The sequence below is a fragment of the Epinephelus fuscoguttatus genome, linkage group LG12 (assembly GCF_011397635.1).
Source record: "Epinephelus fuscoguttatus linkage group LG12, E.fuscoguttatus.final_Chr_v1".
Taxonomy (NCBI): domain Eukaryota; kingdom Metazoa; phylum Chordata; class Actinopteri; order Perciformes; family Serranidae; genus Epinephelus; species Epinephelus fuscoguttatus.
The window spans coordinates 18,872,527-18,894,255 of NC_064763.1; the positions used below are offsets into that span (position 1 = coordinate 18,872,527).

General features: G+C 44.1%; 1 protein-coding gene across 13 annotated transcripts in view; it reads left to right on the forward strand.

Moving 5' to 3' along the window:
• auts2a (activator of transcription and developmental regulator AUTS2 a) overlaps nt 1-21,729 on the forward strand; it is a 447,510-nt gene that overhangs the window by 185,289 nt on the left and 240,492 nt on the right. The gene's annotated exons all lie outside the window — the stretch shown is intronic.

The window sequence follows — 21,729 nt, forward strand, 5'->3', positions numbered from 1 at the left end:
ACAAGCCAAGTTAGCCCTCAAAGCTAATGCGTGCTAACTACGCTAAAGACTGGAAATGTGCAACAGTGTTTTTCGCCAACACGCCATATCAAACAAAAGCCAGAGACCATATTGTATCATCTCAGAGCCTGATGGGGCAAATCTTCTCTTCCTCTGGGCAGCTGCCACCATCTCACTCAGAGTCACTGTGGGTCCAACACATTCTCACTCCGACTGCGTCACATGTCGACGTTTGGTCATGGACATTCCACGTCCAGATACGATGTGCAAGGTACCCTGGGTGTGTTGGTTGTTAATGTTCTGGTACGATGTGTCAAGTTCTGCCTGTTACATGCATTGTCTTCTTTAAAAATACACCTCAGTTTTGAAAGACAGTGGTTGTAGGACCTATCAACCACCCCTCCCAACCGGCCTGCATGGACTTTCACTGCCTTAACTTTCATTCTTGTCGCTCTGAGCGCCATCAAACTGTAATAGTGACCAGCCACCTATCATGCTGACGTTAAAGGACGTCTTTCTGTTAGTGTCAGATGCGGGAAGTCACTACCTAAGCACCGATATTTGGAGTGAGGCCAGTTTGGACAAACCAGTCTCACAGTTGATCGTAGGTCAATGTTGGGCCATCGGCGACATTGGCAAATGTCTGTATACCTAGTATTTGCAGTGTGCCCTGCACTGTTGTCACTAGTCGGCCCTTGTTGGCTGTTTTTTGGCCAATTCAGCACGGCAGAGAAGGCAGAGCCTGTCAGTAAGTGAAATCACACTGTGAGGAGCACTCACTCTGCAGCAACATCTGGGGACCAAAGTGCCCACCCAGAGGTACACTGCACACTGACTGACAAAAGAATATTTCAATCTTTGACTTTCAAGCACCAGCTATAATTTTAGTCCATTTTTTTCAACAACTTTTGTCCCACTGGGCGCCAGTATCAGAAACATTACCGCCACCCTATCAATAAAATATCAGCAACAAACAATGAGATTAAAAGTGTTTGTCTTCATATGAACAGTGAGATGTCTGAATGTTTTCTGATTTCCAAATGTTCTGAAAAGGAACACAGATTATGATCGAGATCAGTGTTTTCACAACAAGATGATCAGATTGACTTCATGTTCTGTATCTATGAAACACAGAGAGCGTCTTTAAGAAATTACCTCAAAGTGTCAGTGCTACAGCAGGAGCAAAGGGGAGCACCTTTAAAGTCCCCATTAATTAACAGTGTTGAAAACGCTGTAGACCAACAGTCCACTTTGTGCATCCTGTGTGTGTGTGTCTGACTGTACTTCCACTATAACTTAGTTTGACCTTTTGACATTTCGCATTGTGTTGCTGACAGTGCTGGCAGTGCAGGAACTTCCTCTTTCGCGCTTAATGAAGCCTCTTGACACACAGTGTACACCTAAAATGTAAATAAAACATGGTGTATTTGTGTCTGTGCGAGTTGCCGCAGTTGTTGCTGTTTTGTGTAATGTGATTGTCCGGGTGCCTCCTTGAATAGCCGCCTAGGCGTGTATTACTGCAGCGCCGACAAGGAGAGGACCGCCGCTGTTGTTGTTGTTCTCTCCAGTTTTATTCATCCTGAAGAGTGTTGGAGTGTGTTGTTGTGTGTGCGTATCTCTTCGCCTCCTTCACAGCGTCGGAGAAAACAAAGGCGCCCTTGCTCTTGCAGGCCCTGATTGCAGTCATTAGGATGCACAGGCGCTCCCGGTGTGACGGGGCCTCTCCTCGAGGGGATTCAGCTCGCAAAGCGCCGCCGCTCGCCTGTTTTTAATAACAATCATCTAAAATCGCTGCAATTAGCCCGCAGCTACAAGGAGATGGAGAGCAGAAAGATGTGGGAAGGGAGGAGGGAGGGAGGAAGGGCTACAAGCTCGGATTCAGTGAACCTTTCCAATGTCAGCTCCTCTTTCACATGGAAAATTCAACAGGGCCTTTGTGTTCATCAATTATTAGCCTTGAAAGTTAAAAAGATCCATTGTGTATTTTTAATCAGAGTTATATGGGGAATCTTTGAACTGACTCCCAGTCCCGCCCGGGGCTACAAGCAGAGTTACCTCTGCCAAGTCTGCAAGTCTGCAAGTCTGTGTAAGTAAGCAGAGGTTGAGCGAGAGCTCACTCCCTTCAAAAATGTAGGTGTCGTTTTCGGGAAAGTAGAAAAACAGACAGGAAAACACACACAAAGAAGACTTTCTACAGTCATGGGATACAATATACTGAGCTTAACTCAGTGTTTTCCTCTGGTCTGCAAACAGGATGTGGAGTATTTAACATTTAATTTGGAGTGTGTGTGCACAGTGATGTCCTTGATGCTCTGTCTTTGCCAGAAGCTAAAGTGGCCGCACCATGTCAGCCAAAGTCAGCTCGTCAATGAAGAAACACATTTTGAAAAAGTCATGTAGTATTTCTCTTAAAGTATTTTTTTTTCTTAAGACATTTTTTTTTTAATCTGCCAATGAGGTGAGACCAGTCTTTCTAGTGAGAAGCAGGTGTTTTTTTCCTGTGATAATTTGCCCTGTTCTCAAGGTGAAATAGCTTTTCACCTGTAATGTATTAAAGATAAAGTATAAATCAAAGCAGCAAAACCAGAGATGCCATCTTTCTTTAAACCATGCATTATTCTTCAATATCTGGCGCCTACATTACCCATGATGCAACTGGACTCAATTCACTCAGCTGCACAGATTTAGGAGTATTATACTTGTCCCAATCAGTGTTTTAAGGTAACTTATCAGACTTCACAGAGCTCTGTCACAAACATACACAGTAGCACCCCCAACACCTGTAAACAGACTTTGATATGTAAAATAGTTGTAGTAACCAGTCATGTGGTATTTATTTAGACCTTTTTAAGTCTGCTGATGGCCTGAGAAAGTTATTTCTTTTTTTTCTTTTCTTTTCTTGACAACTCCAATATTCTGCCCTCTTTCTGTATTTTTTCCTGGAAATGCTCTGCATTGAAAAGAAGTGCGAAGCTGTCCTGCATCTTTGGCTCAATTATTTACTGGCTGAGTCTGAATCAGAGCTTTAGTAAAGAATTGTTACGTTCCTATATTAGGCCCAGGGGGTGAGGGGAGTCACAATAAAATGAAGCCGGGGAGGAAGGAGCAAAACAACGGGAAAATGTGTACAAACAAAAGTAATTTACAAAAACTAAAATCTACTCTCCAAAAAAGAAAGTGATATAAAATAAGATGCGTGAACTCCCGGTTAGGATTCCGTCAGCGTTCATTGTTCAGGAGGTTTTTAACGGGGACCAAATTATCCACAGAGGTCTCTTCCTCTTCAAAACAAACAGACCAGGTGATTACAAATTACATATTACAAATCTGTGTTTTTCTGACACTGTTGAGCTCATTGTGAAGGGGCTACTTACATCATGGCAGATGCAAAAACACAAATGCCCCTGTCTTGAGCCAGTGTTTTGTTTGTCCCTTCTGGGCTACTATAGAACAACATGGCATGGTGAACTCCGTGGACAAGGACCCTCTCCCTATGTAGATATAAACGGCTCATTCTAAGATAACAAAAACACAACAATTCCTATTTTAGGTGACTATACACTAAAGAAAACAGACTTTTTTTTATATTATATTCCATTTCTGCCAATATATCCCTCCAAATTCCACACACTTGTTCCTCTAGAAGGAAGTAAACCTACCTCCTCCAGTACACTTCAACTTGAGTATCAACTAGGTCAGCCAACACTACACTGTGGTTGCCAAACTGGCCCAATGGCACCAGCCAGTCCCTGATGAGTGGCACACCGAACACCGGTGTACTCAACCACTCCCTGATCGGCGGGGGAAGAGAGAGGTGGAAAGGGTAGAAACACACAAAGGACAGCAGGCAGGAAAGCTTTTGGAAGATTTGAGGTCATATGTAAATGTGCTGCTGTAAAGACGTCCACTTTTGGAACACACACAGTGACAAACAAGCGTAACCCGTTGGCCGCAGGCTGTGGGTGAATCGAGTTAAATGGCTCCCTCCTACAGGGAGGTTAAACTTGCAAACCAAAGGAGATGGAGCAGTAAAATAAAAAGAGAGGGTAATGTTTGTTTTAAGTGTTCTCTGTTTAGTTTGATGCCTCCTTGATTGAAAGTTGTAGGGTAGAGTACTGTGTGTGTGTGTGTGAAATTCAAAGTGTGACACATTTTTTTCAAAGCAACACTCTCTCATCACAGACTATACACACTCTTATTATCTAATACTTCTTTGTGTTATTTTCTAGTTATCTCTGCTCTTCCAGTCCTCATCTTGATGTGTTGTCATGTAGCACCACCCACAGGTCATCAGGAGGGTGACAGGCTGGTGCGCCGCAGCTCCCCGTCAGGGAAGAAAGACACAAGGGTCTGACTGAAGCCGCAGCAGTGGCTCTGGTTTCCTGCTGAAAATCAGCTCTGAAAGCTCAAAATAAAGCAGAAAAATTCTCAGTCACGAACAGAGAGAGAAGTGCCCGCGTCATTGTTCCTACTTGTGGGACGGGGAAAGAAAGTGCAGCGTACACCAGAGATCCCGGCGCTCTCTCTCAGATTCAGTCTTTGTTCAGGCTGTGCTGAATTATTTACCCCCGTGTTTAAAAGATGGCTCGGGGGAATTTTGACATTAGCTCTTCAGAGCCTTCGCCTCAGTCTTTCTGGCCTACAAAAGCTTGGCGTCCTTTCATGAAACGTAGTGTATACAGACAACTGTAAATGAAGAGCTATCAGGAAAAAAATTGAAGGGGGGGAGAAAAGTTTTGATAAAAAGCATAGTTGAAAGCGCACTTTTAAATGTGGTGGATGCTTGTTTTAGCCTTGTTCTTTGGCTCACATTGTGCTCTCCTGTGAGACTGCAGGGAAGTAAAGGCATTTCTCACCCAAACCCCCAACGCCTCCTGTTACTTTTAAGATTGTTCCCAGCTTTGCATGTTGTCTCTGCCTCACGTCTCGTCTTTGTCTTTCGGATTGAAAATAAGCCTTGTATAGTTCTCATTTGCATTCACTGAGCTGCTCCATAATTTATAATACAAGTGCCTTTACAGTGTTTGAAACCGCGATGCTGTCGGAGAGCGTTCTCACTTTGTTAAGGTACAGCTGTTGTTTGTAGACAGCTAAGGTGATGTTTTTGTTAACTGATTTGATTCTGTTCAAATTGTAGTTTTTCACTAAAAGCTGTTTTGGGAATGAGATGTCTGCAGGCGCATGAGGCTAGCAGGAATAACTTATTATGGAACACTACGTCGCAGCCTTGACCGAGTTTTTTATGTTTATGTGCTCAGCAGGAGCCCATCAGCACTGCGATTGGACAGGAAGCTCACTGATGTTCCGACTTGTATGTAGTGATAGAGGCTTATCTAAGAAAACGAGGATTAGCTTACGAGGTTGCATCGGTGTTATCATGGAGGCAGGTGAGGCTGTGGTAAAGCTCAGCAGGTCATAAGTCAGCCTGAAAAACATGAATCGACCCAAACTAAATTCCACGCTCTTATCAGTGAAACACTGAAACACTCACATCCCTTGGCAAACAGCGAGTAACTTTGCTCTGAAGTCATCCTTAATCTTATCAGGCGGCGTGATGGACAAGGTCTTGTGATGCAGGTTTCCCCCCTTTTTATTGCTCATTAGCCGTAATTATGTGAGAGCTGCCTCTTTGGCCTGTTTTTTTTTTTTGGCAGGATAATTGATTGTGGCTGAGGAATATGTGTGCTGCAGCCAGCGCGAGCAGAGCTGCACTGATGAGCCTGTGATCCCTGGTTCCTGGGTTGTTTATGCAGTGCTCATGCCATCGGCAGCGTATGTAGTTCAAAGCCATTTGACACAAAAGCCGTCACAGTGGAAAGCCACAGAAATGCAAAGTCTAACTCCCACATTACTTCCTTCAGTATTTCTTTGATTAGACCTCAGTGGATTCTTGCGCTGCTTATATAAAGTCTTCATCTCATACTGGCCTATTTGAAATGATTACACCAGTTTTGTTCCAGAAAATGCCTCAAGTTTCAAGTGATAAACCTCAGGCTGAGAACCCAATTTTCCCCAGCAAACTCAGAAAGCCACAGGCAGACTTCCACTCCTGCAGCGCCTGCCTTTTAAATTGTGTTTTATTCATTTTTTTTGTGTGCTTTTCACCAAAATTGCCACACTGAGGGTTACAGAAATAATTTTCAGTGTTTCCTCAGGGGGGGAAAAAGCTATACTCCCGTTTTTTTTTTTCTCGTCTTTTTCACCGCGCCACGACCAGGGGTGAGCACAAAAGGGAGACAAACGGCTCAGTATCAGCCGTGATTTCCTGAATAGCCCAGTGGGAGCGCAGGAAGTCGGGGTGCATGCAGCAGATCGGCGTTGCCCTGAAACAGCAGCCATGCTGTGAGGGAGATGGCTTTTCTCTGCGACAGTCCGACTGTGAGCCACGGGTCTGCAAATGAAACAGGGGGAGGAGGGATGCAGCCTTTACAGATTCAAGGCCCCTGTTGCCTTACTGGGCATGTGTGCTGCTGTGGCGAGGCAGAGGGAAAAAAGCGGCAATGGATAAACAGACAAAGAGCTGCAGATAATTCTGTTGAAAATACAGTGGCGCTATTTCCTGCTGTTTGTGAATTCATCAGGCCCCATGCTGTGCCACTAGTGATTTCTAAATATATGCAGCTCATCTGATGTAGATGTGTAAACTCTGTGTAGGGTTATGGATGGCTGTGCAGACAGATTGTTTGCTCTGGGTTCTCTATGGTCCTGGTGGGTGGGATCTGCCAGCATCATCCTACACTGTTTTCCACATGAGCTTTATTGAGTTCCCAATTACAATGCTGGTCCTCTTGTCTTGGGCTCACCGCTGCAGCTGAATTGACCTTGCATTTTTGCAAGGGAGTGCTGTTGTGTATTCAGGTCTGCAGGCCTGTTAGGGAGGCAGACAGTGAGGCAGACTGACTCCTTCTCTCAGGCCCTGCTCCTGCAAGACCCTGCTTAACAGGCATCAGGCTTACACGCGTAATACTTGGGAGGGGAGAGCGGGCTTAGGTCTTAGCTCTCATCGCAGCTGACATTGTATCAGGCACCCAGACAAGGCCGTACTGCTGCAGCCTTATTAGTCCTGTCTGGACTGGCTTTTCCTCAGTCTGACACTAATGTTCAATGAGAAAAGTTACTTTGGAATTTAATGGAATGGGTAGAAATGAGCTGCACGCTGTACATGGACAGCTGTCTGCTGCTGCTGGTGTTCTCCCACAGCTCGCCTGGTTGTGTGAACAACAGAGGACGGGGCACAGAGGAGGCACTTGCAGTAGGTGGAGCTCTTGTGTTGGATTTTGATGTTGGAGCTCGATTCACCTGCTCGTGAAGGACACGACAGCTGCCTGTGTGTGTGTCTGCGTGTGTGCGCGCACGTCCCTTTCAGATGGCATTTATGCAAAATGCAAAGATAGCATATAACAAGAGATTTACAAGCTCTCTGTACACACACACATGCCCAGTCATATAAACACATAAAACACATTTTCAGTGTAGAGCTAATTGACAGCTCTTGATGGGCGGCACAGCACTGCCAACTGTTCGTGTTTACATTAGACCTATTAGAAATTGTAATGGGACTCTTATGTTTTCAGCTGGTAATAGTTTGTGTGTACGTGAGCATACACAAGCTTTATTTACTGCCTGCAACAACACACTACCTTTCTCTCACCGCTTCCTGACACCTCTGTGCACTGGAATAAACGTCTCCCCCACAATTCCTCCCTGCTCTGCCTGTTATTCCTCCCCCCTCCTCCTCCTCCCTCCTCTCTCTCTTTCTCTCTCTCTCTTTCTCTCTCTCTCTCTCTTCCCCTTGCGCCATCTCCTCCCCGCAATCTACCGCAGGCCCTCCATCTCTCCAGCCTGTCAGCGTGCTTTTTCATTTGGCTTGTTGCTACAGGGGGCTCGACGCTGGCAGATTACAACTCTGCAGCCAGTCATTTTCGATTTATCAGAGCACTCCCCCCCCTCCCCTCCCTCAGCCGGCCACACTCACTACCTCGCCAGCATCAATCCAGACACATCGCAATTCCTCACCACCCCCACCACCCAGCACACCTCCACCCTCCCCCTGTTCCCTCCCACCTTCCATATCTTCCTCTTTCGATCAGCGCAGAAAATTTAGCTCGCAAGCCCCGAGACAAAAAAGAAAAAAAAAAAAAAGAAAGAAATATTGTGGCAGTGGAAGCATTTAAGTTAGAGAGGCAGCTAGAGCTGTATTATTACTTAGGCCTCTGTCACTGGTGATGACCCGGGAGAGTGGAGAATATCGATCGCGTGTCACTCAAGGCATTCAGCAGATTGCATTGACAAAGCTTGTCGGGGCCTTTAATAGCAAGGTTAGCAGCCTTGGCTGGGGCCCAGGAGAAAACTCTAACTGTGCCCTATTTCATGGTGGCTTTTAACCATTCCCTAGGTTCAGAGAGTGGATTGATAACAGTAAGGAAGTAATTTTACTCTCATAATTGCCTTCCTGTGGTTGACATTTGTGGCCCTCAGCGCCTGTAAAAGTGCCTTTCCAAGAACAGGAGAAAGAGGGCCAGCATTGTCTGGCTGCTTTTTGTGACAGAAAATAGCTTCACACGAACAAAGATGTGGTACACTTAACAAAACATGGCGAAGGGAAAGAGGGGGAGAAAAAAGAAAGGAAAAAAAATCAAAAGGGGAGTACAAGTGTGATTTATGAGTTGAAGGAAGTCCATTACTCGCTAGAGGAAGCCCAGACCAAAACACAAACAGAGTGAGGGCATGGCTTGCAAAGAGGGTCATGGAGTAATTCTTTTGCCCTGCCAAGATCGCTGATAGCTGCTGAAAACACTACTTGTTGGAAGGGGGGGGGGGACAGACAAGATTTCGATCTCACTGTAATTCTCAACATAAATAAGAGCACTAAGGCACCTAAATAGTCTCTCTTTAAGCCAAGTGATGTGGAACTAGGCTGAAATGTAACAGCTCCCCTGTGTGTTGTAATATGCCTTACACACATGTGGGGGAAGCTTTTCTACAAGCAGCGTAGTCATCGCTGGATGCTGTCAGGTCTGACGTGGCAGGTAGGTGTTCTCAGTGCTCAGTGCTCAGTGTGTGCGTCTGAATCATAACACTGGAACAGATTTGACTTCCTATATTTCCACAGTAAAGCCATGACATTGGAGAAAGAAGTCAGTGTTTATTTTCTGTGGTTGAAGTTTAGCGAAAATAAGATGACAATGTTCCATCTTTTGTAAAAACCATCATTCATTGAACTACCACAACTATGTGCCCTAGTTACTGCTGTTGTACATGCTGCTGGCTTTTCAGGTAGCGACAACTTTCCAAACTTATTCTGACTCTTTAAGTGGTGTTCCTAAAGTAGTTTTTCAGCTGGAAAGTTATAGTTGTTTCATAATTGTGGAAAGTCCTTGATCATCTTCGAGGTCTAGAGTGTGTATTTGTATCTGATGTTTCTGTGCGCTTCTCCAATCAATTCACATCACCCATCAGAGTTATGATTTTGCTCCTTATTTAAGTAAAGGTAGTGTTATTCCAAATTTAGTATATTTCAATTTTCTCTCTCCCCTTTAACTAGTACCACTACAGCTCTATTTCAACCAAACACTTTCAGTATGGTTCCTTTGGTACCTAGACCCTGGCATTCCCACTGCAAACAGTACTCTTAAGTGTGGGCGGAGTTGTTGTCACTCACTGCTCCATCCAGAACTTGATGTATTTCCTCCTCTATCAGTCTGCACCTCGTTTATCGTCCACAGAACAAAGTTGCATGCCGGCATTTCCAGAACAAATAGAACAGGCTGCAGTGAGAGTCTCTCTCCATGGGGTATTTAAAAATAGCAGGTTTGCACATTTAGTCCTTCTCAGGCAAGCTCAGGGGTTTAGTGTTGCCGGAGCCCACAGGAACAACGCTCCACGACACTTTCTTTTTTTTTTTTTCTGAGTGGGGATTGGAAAACATGCTGTCCCGGTCGAAATTAATATATATAAATGCTTGAAGATCCTGTCATTACTAAAAATGAATGTGATCCAAGAGAGACAGTAACTAAAGTAATGGTCACAGTTGTGAAAGTGAAATTTAAGGTGTGCTGATGGATTCACATCATCACCTCATGCACTGAGTAACATTGCAAATTAATGTTCCATCTTAAAAGTTGCCAGCAGTCAGCCCAGTGAATTAAGTTATATTTTCTCAGTCTACAGCTGCTGCAAGAGGCAGCAAAACACACTAATAAAACTCTCCACAGTATGAACAGTGGTTACATGAGCCTCAAAACCAGACACAACTCAGCCCTGAGCAGAGTGACCGTCCTCTATTGACCAATCAACAGACTGCAGTGTTCACAGCTCCACCTTTTAGTACCAGATCTGTGTGCTAGGTACCCCAACAGAGAGGTGACCAAAAATGGGGACGGTACAGAACAGTTCCATTGGTACCATCCACAACTTTTCACAGTGGAAATAGAAAAAATGCGTACCGAACTGAACTGTACCATACTGCTCAGTGGAAACGGGGCTTTAGATCAATCAGAAGTTGATCAGCAAAGATTGTTGTTGTTGGTTGTCTTTGCCAGCACTGATTATGTCATGATCATGCCATCTACTGTAAGTGCATGCACCCCATTACAGATGTAATTTCTGGCCAGCTTGGTTGTTTTGGTAGGAAGATGGGGAGGAAAGTCTGCACCACTACCTTCCTCAGTAACCCATTAGTAGTAAAGTTAATGTTCGTGCCGCCACTGTGCGATAATGACTGTGTGGTGAAGTTCAAAGGAAGAGCAAACAACATGCTTATAATAGGCCAGTGATCTGTGAAGATGCATTATATATGTTAATAGGAAGGTATGTGAAACATTGCTAACAAAATATTACAAATTTCAACATAAGCTCGACATCCCAGCAATGATTTATTCAACTCCTTTCAATATTTAGCTTCTTTTTGCAATTGCACACATAGCACCCACACTTGTGTGTATTGTGCTTTTCAAGGTCCTTAATATCTACAGTATAAATCTGGACACTGAAGGTAGAATTGTCAGGCACTTTATATTCTTGTAAGTGGTAAAACGGTGGCCAGAACGGACTCTGTAAGGGCCTTGACAGACCAATACATTCTCGCTCATACCTCGTCACATATCAACGTTTCATCATGGATTTTCCATGTCGTGGTATAACTTGTAAGGTACTGTGGGTGTGTAGGTTGTTGACATTCTTGGACATTGTGTTCAACACAGACGCATGTGCTTTGCTTCAAGAACAGGACTTAGCTTTACAACGTTACGGGAAGGGAACATCGCCCTCCCAGGTGAAAGACGGTGGTTGTTGACCCATCCACCACCGCTCCTTCACGCCCCACTCGGACTTTCGCCCCTGTAACTTACGTTGTTGTCCCACCACGTTTCCCCCCTGATGCGGCCAGGCACTGTTACAAAATAATGGCAACCGGCTACATATCATGGCAACGTGAAAAGACGGCTTTTATCTGCGGTGTCAGATGCCAGAAGTCACTACCCAAGCGCCGATATTTGGAGTGAGACCGGGTTGGACAAACCAGTCTCACATTCGATCGTAGGTCAATGTTGGGCCATTGGTGAGCATCTGTCTCCCTAGATTTTACAATGTGTCTTGCACTGTTAGCACAAGTCGGCCCTTGTCAGCTGATTTTGGCCATTTCAGCATGTTGAATCGACGTCGGAGAAGGCGGAGCCCGACAGTGGCAGTTCAGCATTGGAAGTGAAGAAAGCAAACAGCTACTTTAGTCAAGAGGGCATGGGGTCAAAACAAACTTGTTATATTAGGGAAGATTATTTTTTTAGCTATTTGCTTTTTAGCAGAAGTGGTTTGGTATTGTTTGTGGTATTGTTTGCTAGTGCGCAGTAAATATAATCTTTTTCAAATTCTGGTTGTGTTGTTAATGTGCTAACTGGCTAACTAGCGTCTTGAATCCGACCTGCTAGCCTTCTGGTTTCCCTTTTTGAATGATGAATACAGACTACCGCCGCCTGCTGGAATGAAGAATTATTTCCTGTCATGCAGGCGCATGTGCTAGTTGGCTGCTGGCTGTAGTCTTTGCAGTGTGTTCAAGTGTTCAAATTACCAAAAGAGAATATTGAATAGTGTGCTGTAACGTGCGACATCACTTTTACTATCAGTTGTCACATCATGTTATGTTTCATAGAATGTTTTTCCCTTCCCCAGTTGTATTTGGATCGTTTCACGTGTGCTGTACTCATAATAACCATATTTCTAACAGCACATGAAGGCAGCATTGAAACAATGCAGAGTGTGCTTTCTGTGCGATCCCCAGCCTGTCTGCTGCCTACCAGCCCATTATGGGCAGCTGCATTTTTATGACCAGTCAGACGAAAGGGAGTCAAGTACGTCGTCAATGTGGTTCCACTATAATGTTAATGGTCAATATTCTGTCATCATCACGGCTTTATGCACCATCTTGCATCAAAAAAGTACAGTACGTTGTTGTATTACATTTGATTTACTTCCTGTCTCTGAAGTCCTGATTATTTCAATTACAATCATGTTGTTTGGCTGTATTTTTGTTGCCCTTGGCTTTCTGCTGTCTCCCATTACCAGTCTGTTGGAGCAGCCAGAGCAGATGTTTTCCAGCATACTCATCACGAAGCAGGCAAACTCCGGCTGCTATTAATACAGTGGGAGCGCAGCACTGTCTTGTTTTATGACTTGATGACGACAGATGTGAATTTCAGGAAGATGGCTAAATGAGGACGTTTACAGCAGGGATTAGTGATAACAGTGCTGGCCTCGGGCAGACACCCTGGGTCAGCCAAATAGGAAATGTATATCCTGCCATCAGATTTTACAGCCCCCACTAATCCCTGGAATAGCAGTGCAGATGGAGCCAAATGCAGGTAAGGTGAGACGTTATCACTTTTGTTGGTTTACACCAGTATGGAAGCCACAGCACAGTAGGCAGGGCTGCCTGTTAACTTGATGGAGATATCCACCTGCTGACCAGCAACCCAGTCTCACTCCAGACTTACTGATTGTTGGGCAGCGACCCAAGGCATCAGGTCGGACACACAGAGGCATTCTTTAGAGGTGGTATGAGATGGACAAGGCAGTGGCATTTTTTGATGCTCTGAGCAACTGCAGTAGAATAAAGAATAAATAATACAGGATAAAGAATAAAGAAAATGGGAGAGGAGATGGATGGGTCAAACAAACTTTGAATTTTAACATGTGAAGCTGTTGTTCATTTCCTGTGTAAAACCAAACGCCACGTGCGCATTTTTGATGAACGCCTCCATCCAGTCTTTTCATCTTGTCCCATTTGACTATGGTGTCTGCATTTGAGATAGAATTTAAGTTTTGAGGCATGACTCCTTCTATTCTGGCTCCCAATAATGCAACGAGACGACATTTTAAGACTCCTGTGTAGTCTACAGCCCTGTGGTGGCACATCTTGTTTTGCCTAAAAGGACGTCATTGTGACGACAGCCCTAAAAGGGTCTATAATAGCATAGTGTGCTAGTATGTGTAGCATAGTAGCATAGTATTTTAAGCAAAACCCTGATGTCTTTCTCTAAACCTAGTGTTTCCCCCTTTGTGTCTCTTTGTATCATTGGGTGTCTCTTCTCTAAATTTGGAGGTTTTTGCAGGTCCATGAATGCAGCACAGGCTTCATGAGTTCTTTTCCTTGGCAGCAGTTTGTGGAGTTTGAGTCGTGGGGGCGATAAATGATCAGTCAACTTGATTAGAGCTGATCAGATTGATGGATGAGAGGAGCAGCTTCTGCAAAGACAAGTGGAAGCAAATTTTTAGATCCAAAGTTTCATTTGGTGTTCTGATGCTCTGTCTGTGCCCAGATTACACTCTGTGTGGTGCAATGAATAACCAAACAGTATATGTATTCCAGCAGCACCCCATAAGTGGGTGGATGTAAATTGATTTCAATTACATGTTTATCAAGTGACCTTCTCTTAAAGATTTAAGTAAAATGTCTCTTAATTAATCTCAATTAGCTTGTATGTTTTCCAGCCATATTTAGTGTGTTACTTTCTCAGCCAGTAGTTCTTCCACGCCTCAGGGTTTAGCATAATGACACAACTTTGACCTATTTAGGTTGTCTCTGTTAAATAGCCAGAGCAGGGCTACAGGGCTCTGCCATTTTATAAATGTCTACATCTTCTCCCGCCTCCTGAAAGTCTCTACATTTTCCCTTTTTCTGCAGCCGCGTGTGCTATAGCAAGCACTCTGCTGATATTCCTGTAACAGAAAAAAAGCCCTCTTTCCCTAAACCAGAAGCGTTTGTCTATCATATTACCACCACACATGAGCCACACACAAGGCTTGACCCAGTGTTAAGTGTCTGCGCTAAATTTCATTGCCTCCATCTACTGGAAGGCCTGCCAATATACTGGCAGTGAATTCCTGGAGGAAAATAAATGGCAATAAAAAAGAGAAATGATAGCCCCTGCAAGCCGATAGGAGAGGGCTCTTTCTCTGCTGTCTTTTTTTTACTCCATACCTCTCTTTATTGAGGCTGCCCAGCTCGGGGAGCTGTGATTTGGCACACTGACTGTGGCTTTAGTTGGATGGGTCCCTGAAAGCCAATATTGAAGTAACGACTCAGTAGCACAGATTGAAGAGCTGGGGAATCATGTAATTAATTGCACGCAAATTTCTTTGATGAGTAGTTATATGGTGATGAGCGCTCAACTGGGCAGCTAGAGGGGTCTTTTTGACCTCCCCCCCCCCCAGCCCCGGCGCCCTCCTCCCTCTGTTTCCCAGTGCATTCTGGGAAGGAATCTAGTAACAGTATTCTCTTGGTCTGCTTTCTGTCTGCTGTACATGGGGAATGTTAGAGCTCAGGAAATTGGAGGTGCGTAAAGTGGGCAGGAAGGTTATTTTACTGCCACGCGGGGCCACTATAACAAGATGTTCAGATATGATCTGAGAGAGTAGAGGTCTCCCGCTGCTCTTATATTCTCCCCCCTCCCCACCACCACACACTTTTTCTCCACCTGCTCAGTTCATTATTAAATCTGGGAATTGTCCCCATAACTCAATCCACCAGACTACAGCATTATATGACCATTTGTGAGAAGGGAGAAGGGTGATTGCGACGCAGGGCAGAGGATGGATGTTAAAAGCATATTGATTTGTCTGTAATGTCGTCATAGATCAGAGATTTATGGCAATATATAAATGCAGCCACAAGCTCTAGTAGCCTCCAGCCTGCGGTGGAGGAAATGGAGTCCTTAGGATGACTGATGAGATCAAGACAGTGCTCTCAACCACGTTCACCACCCCCCCCCCCCTTCGAGCCTCCATTTCCCACTCCTCCTCCTCTCAGGATGCTCTCACCCTGCGGCTGCTGTGACTAGTCCTTAGTGGCTTCATATCTTTGGTCTGGCTTCACATTCCAGCACAGAGGCTAGGAAAGCCTCCTCCGTGGCCTGAGATTGGTCGGAGTGGGTGCATTCGGCCTCGCTGATCTCTCCCCTGCTAGAAAAATGATGTCTGACAAGGTCGCCAGAGATCACTGCCGCTCAATGATGCCAGAGGATTGAAAGGAAATGGAGCTTCTCCATGGTTACATACCTAGGTACTAATAAAAACTGCAGCCCTGGCTGACTGCAAGTGACATCTCATCCAAGGGCAAACAGTAGGATAAACATGCCAAGTATTTTTAATATGTCATTTAGTCACAGTGATGAAAGAACACACGGCATTCATGCTTCAACTACAAAGCTGAAAAAGAGGTATTAGGGGCTATTTTCACACTGTTTGCCCGTGACTTCTCGCCACACACGGAGCTAACAGTAAACATATCTGGGGCAATGGAAGCCAAGCGCTGATGCTCAGTGACAGGCTGTGAGCGAGGGTGGCAGAGGGGGTTATGGGTGACGAGAAGGCCAGGCGGGGCTCCTGTCTGTGGCAGTTACAGCAGCTGGGCCTCAGAGCCAAGCACAGGGTCACAGCCAGGCCACGCTGGTGGGCTCGCCCACACAGCCACTGTCAGAAAGATGACGTAGGGCCCGTTGTCGCCCCCTCACAGGCCCTGACGAACCCTCGGCTCCTCTTCTATACATAACAGTCTCGTCTGATAAAGCCAGCTGCGAGTTAAACAGGCCCAGCAGTTTCCAACTGCTGCTGTCAGCCAGCCCAAGGTGGTTTTCTAGATGGGCTCACTGTGAGGCTGATGTGATGTACAGGCTGGTATGGACATAATTAGCGATGCTTAATGTACTCTAATGTTTAGCAATGGCGTCTCCTAAGGCAATGGGAGAGCGCCTGTATAAAGTCGACAGAAATTCTTCAAGTTGTTCATTTTAACGGCTGAGTCGTGAAGCTCTCCAGCACTTTAATAGCCCTAGTATATAGACCTCTGAAGGTAGCATAAAGGAGATATTCAAAGTGTAGTCAGTGGAAACCGAGGGGATTTGACAGTGCCGCAGGAAATAGACAATTTATTATCGGCAACACAGCCTAGGTAGTGGATTATCTATAAAACTTTCATGGTCCTCCCTCAGTGGCAAGCAGCCATAAAACTTCCCAAATGAGGGACTTGTTAATTTACTTGTTAAAGCAAATTAAAAATTTATAAGCGCTTTTAGGTAAATGAGATCCTCTTTCATTGCTGCCCTAGTGGGATTCTCTCTGCCAGATCCTGAGAGGACAGGTTAGCTGTTCTGAAAGCCGCAGAAGAACAATAAAAGCCGTTAAATTGTTCCAGGTTTTATTACCGCCGAGCTCCACAGCTGCTGTTGTGCGTAACTAAGGGAAACCAGGAGCTGATGGCTATCCCACTGAGGCCAGTACAGAAAACTGAGCCCAGTTCTCTCTCCGTCTTATTATTTTTTTTTTCTTTTTGTGGGATGAGGGATGGGGGTGTGGGGGGTGGAGTTGCAGGGGCAGGTCGGTTGTGTATGGCTCTGTTTAAAAAGGCCTTTGTGGTTAGAAATGTTAGCAGGCCTACTTTTGTGCTTGATTGCATCGAGTTTGTAGTGCAGCCCTTGAGAATAGGTCAATACACTTGTAAAATTCCACTATGGCAACGGTGAGCACTTTTCAGTAAGTGAGAAAATAATTGACTCCACATGTTCAAGACAATGTTGTAATAGCTGTTTTAGCGTACTTTTCAGGGGAAAGGTGTTAAATGAGATATTTCATAATCTTTCTGCTCTCTGATCGGGGAACATACAGTAGTGTGTGTACTGTAGACTCTGAATCGTGTTTCGTTCTCACAGTACATAACACCATTACCCCTCTGCTGCCACCAGCAACAACACTGAAATGAAAACATTCCATATTGATTTAGCCTTTTTTAATGACATTTTTTGTATTCTAAAGACAGACATCCTGTGCTTTGGTCGACAGAAGTATTTGTGCGGTGTACATGACATTCAGCAGTACCTTTGGTATTTCATTTAGCAGCTCCAATATGCTGCTGAGAGGTTATCTGTAAAGACACTTGTTTATTTCAGTCAGGCCTTCAATAGACGTGTTGAAAAGCAAGGTCCTCCTGCTATTCACCTTGGATGTTCGGACTTATTGAAGCACAAGAGAGTGGAGAGTGTTTTAGTGAATATACAGTAGGTTCTATGAGGAGAACCTAGCTCTGGTCAAGGCTAGTCAAGAAATGGCAACCTTCAGACACATTAAGCATAAGTGAAGGTAAGTGAAGAGGAAGTCATTGACAGCCCATTAGCTTTTATATTATCTACTTACATAGGATGAACTATCTGTGGCTATTGGCAAGGCTTTTTTTCCTAGATAATATGGTTGCTTTGACTTGTGAGACAATACTGCTCTGCTTTGTATTTGCTGTCCTCAACTAAAACACATTTTTGTCAACTGAAAGTATTCTTGATTTTTGTCGAATTGTGTTATTGTTTCTCCGTCATTGAATGCTACCGCGCAGAATGATACATGGCTCAGAATCTAGAGCAGTGGTTCCCAACTGGTTCAGCTACATGGTCCAAATTTCTCCTTAGTTCAGTGTCTTACTTGCATTTGACCATGTCTTCGAACTAGTTTGGTGTTTCTGTCAACTCTAGTGCAGGAAATGGCACTTAAGTTTACATAAGAATGTCATCAATACTTTAGCCAGCATGATGCCTCAACAAACAGGAGGGTTTTACTGACCATTATAATTTTCTGTTCTCCCCCACCTACTTGACGCAAGTCCAAAGAAAAATAAGACAACACTTCAGAATGCTCTGACACACCAAGCTGAGGGTCAGCCATCAGTAAATGTTTGGCCATCAGTGAGCGTCTGTCCCCCTAGTCTTTACGGTGTGTCCCGCACCGTTGGCCCTCGTCTGCCCTTGTTGGCCCTTCTTGCCCCTTGTTGGCTTTTTTTCAGCTGATTAAGCATATTGAATTGGCGGCAGAAAGGGTTGGGCCAGTTGGTGAATGATGTCACTCTGATTGGCAATTCAGCTCAGCATAAGAGAAGAGAAACGGAAGTGAGGAAAGTAAACAAAGAGCTGAAGTCAAGAGGAAACAAAGTCAGAGAAAGTGTTATATTAAGTATGATTATTTTTTTTAAGCCATTAAGCTCTTCAGCAGAAGCTGTTTATAGTTGTTTTTGTTCGCTATTGCACGGTAAATGTCATGTGGTCTTTCAACATCAGGTTGTGTTGCTAATGTGCTAACGGGCTTGCCAGCATCATGATAGTCTTCCAGTTTCCCTTTTTGAATGGCGATTACAGACTACCACCATCTGCTGGTGTGGAGAGTTACTTCCTTTCATGCAGGCACAGAACCTATGTGCTGGTTGGCCATCAGCTATAGTCTTTGCGGAGTGTTCATGTGCAACTTTCTGTCCGAGACATGGCAACATGAGGCACCGCAACAGTTGGCTTTCATTGACGCTAGTTCTTTGATGTCAGTTTGTGGTGTCTGGGCCTAAAGACGACACAGCATAGCTCACCGGTAGCCTGCAGCTGCACTGTTGGAGTGGAAGAGGCACAGTCTTGATAGTCGTTAGTTTGCCAAAACCTGACAACGAGCCAAAAATCTGTTGTTTGTAGTTTTACCCACCAACAACTTCAACCTGCAGCTCGAGTATGGCGTTAACCACATTGTTTGTGTAGTGTCACAGAGCTGGTCTGTTTGTCAGCAGAGGCATCCATTGTTAATTAAATCTCAAACAGATTAATTTTCGACTACTCCTGTAAAGGTACTATCATTTTATATGTACTTTCTTGTATATATGTTAACAGGTGTTAATTGCTTTTTTAAAAATAAGTAGAAGATTTTTTCGTTTTCCAATTCCAATGTCTGAATAACCCTGAGAATTAAGAGTTCATTGCTTCAAAGGTATACTTGCATTTTTGTGCTGTCATCATTATATCAGTGGCATGAAATACTCTCAAAACGACAATAACACCATTTATCACAATTAATTCAATATATTCAATATATATTTATATATTTTGGCAGACAATTTATTGTCCAACAAAAGTTACTACTACTGATGAAGGTCCAAGTGTTCAGTGATAGTATTACTGCAGTAATGTTTTAGATACCAACTAGCAGTAGTGGTGACATTTTGACATGTAGCTATTAAGTGGAAAAGTGGATGTTCAGTGAAGTGTGTGTTTGTTGTGTCTCTGCAGACAATATTAAGACCTAACCCAACTATTTTTTACTCTGGTGTGAGTATCAGTGGAAACTCAGACCTTACTGACGCATTGTAATTGTTTGGGGATGTTCAGTTGTCACCACTGGACTATCTACATAAAGTATGGCAGTAATAATTGCTCGTAACTTAAGTACAAGCATGTTTTTGTTTTTGTTTTTTAAAAAAAGAATGATTTATAAGAAATGTTAAATGATTTCTCATACTTGCGGGCTGAACTGTTTCATGCTGAGGTTTCAGCGGCTCTCTTCCAAAGCCTCACGCTGACTGCTGATTGAAAACAGTTGTTGATTCTCTACTTCAGTAAATTCAGACTGGTAAGAGAGACGAGGAGGAAAAAAAAAAACTTTATCCCCTAACACAGAACAGATTGCGGGAAAACAAGACCTCACTGTGTGGAAATTAATGGCAGATGCACTTACTAGTAGTTTAAATGTTTCATTAGATGCTAATGTCTCGCTGTGTCTTTAATTGTTGTGAAATTAGCCTCTGGAATATTAAAACCATCTGTCTGTTATCTTCCTGCAGGGCCAGTTCTTACCCAGGCTGCGCAAATACAGTAAGGTCATTAAATAAATGCATCAGTATGCCTCAACCTGCCTCTTAATTAATGTCTTTATGCTATTGCATCAGTACACACTAGTCTGGGACATCTGCACACACATTCCTCTGCCTTAGATCACTGCTGAATGGGGTGAAGTGCATCGGGTTTCATTACAGGAAGTTTAAACCTGAGGTTTAAAAGGCTATAAAAATACAGAATGACCTGTATGCTGTAACAAGTTGGAGTGATCTGATCAGCAATGTTATCGCAGAGGTCACAGAGACTGCCCCCCCCCTGCACCCGCACACATGGGCTTCTCATTTAGATTTATCATCAGACAGCAGGTCATTAAATACCAACTTCACTTTTTGATGGCACTGACCACCAGCATTCCCTCCATTTGCTTAAGACACCCATTAATCACTCCGTAAAAAGAAATGAATCCATCATCTGCACCTCTGAAAGGGGAGAGTGGATGGAAAGAAAAAAAAAAAACACAATTCTCTGAAGTAATTTAAGGGAGCTCAAGGGGAAATTAAAGGGAACAAGCTGAGGGATACGTTTTCAAATAGCTGTGTAATCAGGTCCCGAGCTATGTAATAGCCCTGAAAGATGAGCTGCTCTTTATTGGAATGTCTTTATTAGACATGTTCTTCAGACATTACACAGATTTAAATTTGCACAAGATTTCTGATTTCATGGAGTACTCTGGCACTGATAAGCCAGGATACAGACGATGTGATTATGTGGTTTCACTACTGTGGAGTCAGTTTGATACCACATTGATTAATAAAACACAAATCTCTATATCTCTCCCACGCTCGCCTGATTATATTCTTTATACGCTTAAGTTTGGGCTGCGAATATGTGATGCAGGAGTCAGCAACAGCTTCCAGGTCCGCGTATGTTTTTTTCTTTTTTGTATGTGTGTGTGCACATTCATAAATGCATGAGTATGCTGGCGCGCACTGCCCGGTGTTGTCAGCAGGGACACAGGCTGGTTAATAAATATTATAGGTCAACATGTTTTGATGAAGGAGCCGCAGACCAGGGCGTGAACAGCGTCCCTAGCCCTTTCTTCAAGGATCAGTTCACAGGCCGGGGTGGATGAGATATTATTCCCCTTTTCTCTCTAAAAATATGTAAACTCCCCTCAGACAAACTGGCATTTACAAGAAAAAGAGAGAAAATGTGCCCTGGTTTTAGTGGGAATAAAACGTGTTGGAGGTAATTAGTGCTATCACAGCGCAGGGCATTGGTGTGCATGTGTCTGTGCATGTGCCACATTTCCTGTGTGCTCTTGTCTCAGTCCGTGTAGACACACATGTACGCGCGCATACTCAGACACGTGCACACACAGAGTCAAATGGGCCCATCAGGCATTCCCAGTGCTCGAACTCTCTTATCACGTTCAGCACTCTGGCGAATCCACCCGCCTTCCACCCATCATGCAATTCTCTCAAGGAATAGGATTCCTTTCACACCGCTAATGGCTACAGAAAAGGGAACATTTTCATTTTAATTATCCGCTCAACTCAAGGGTTCTTTTGGTATTCCCACACCTTGTGCCCTTTCATCGCACTAAATG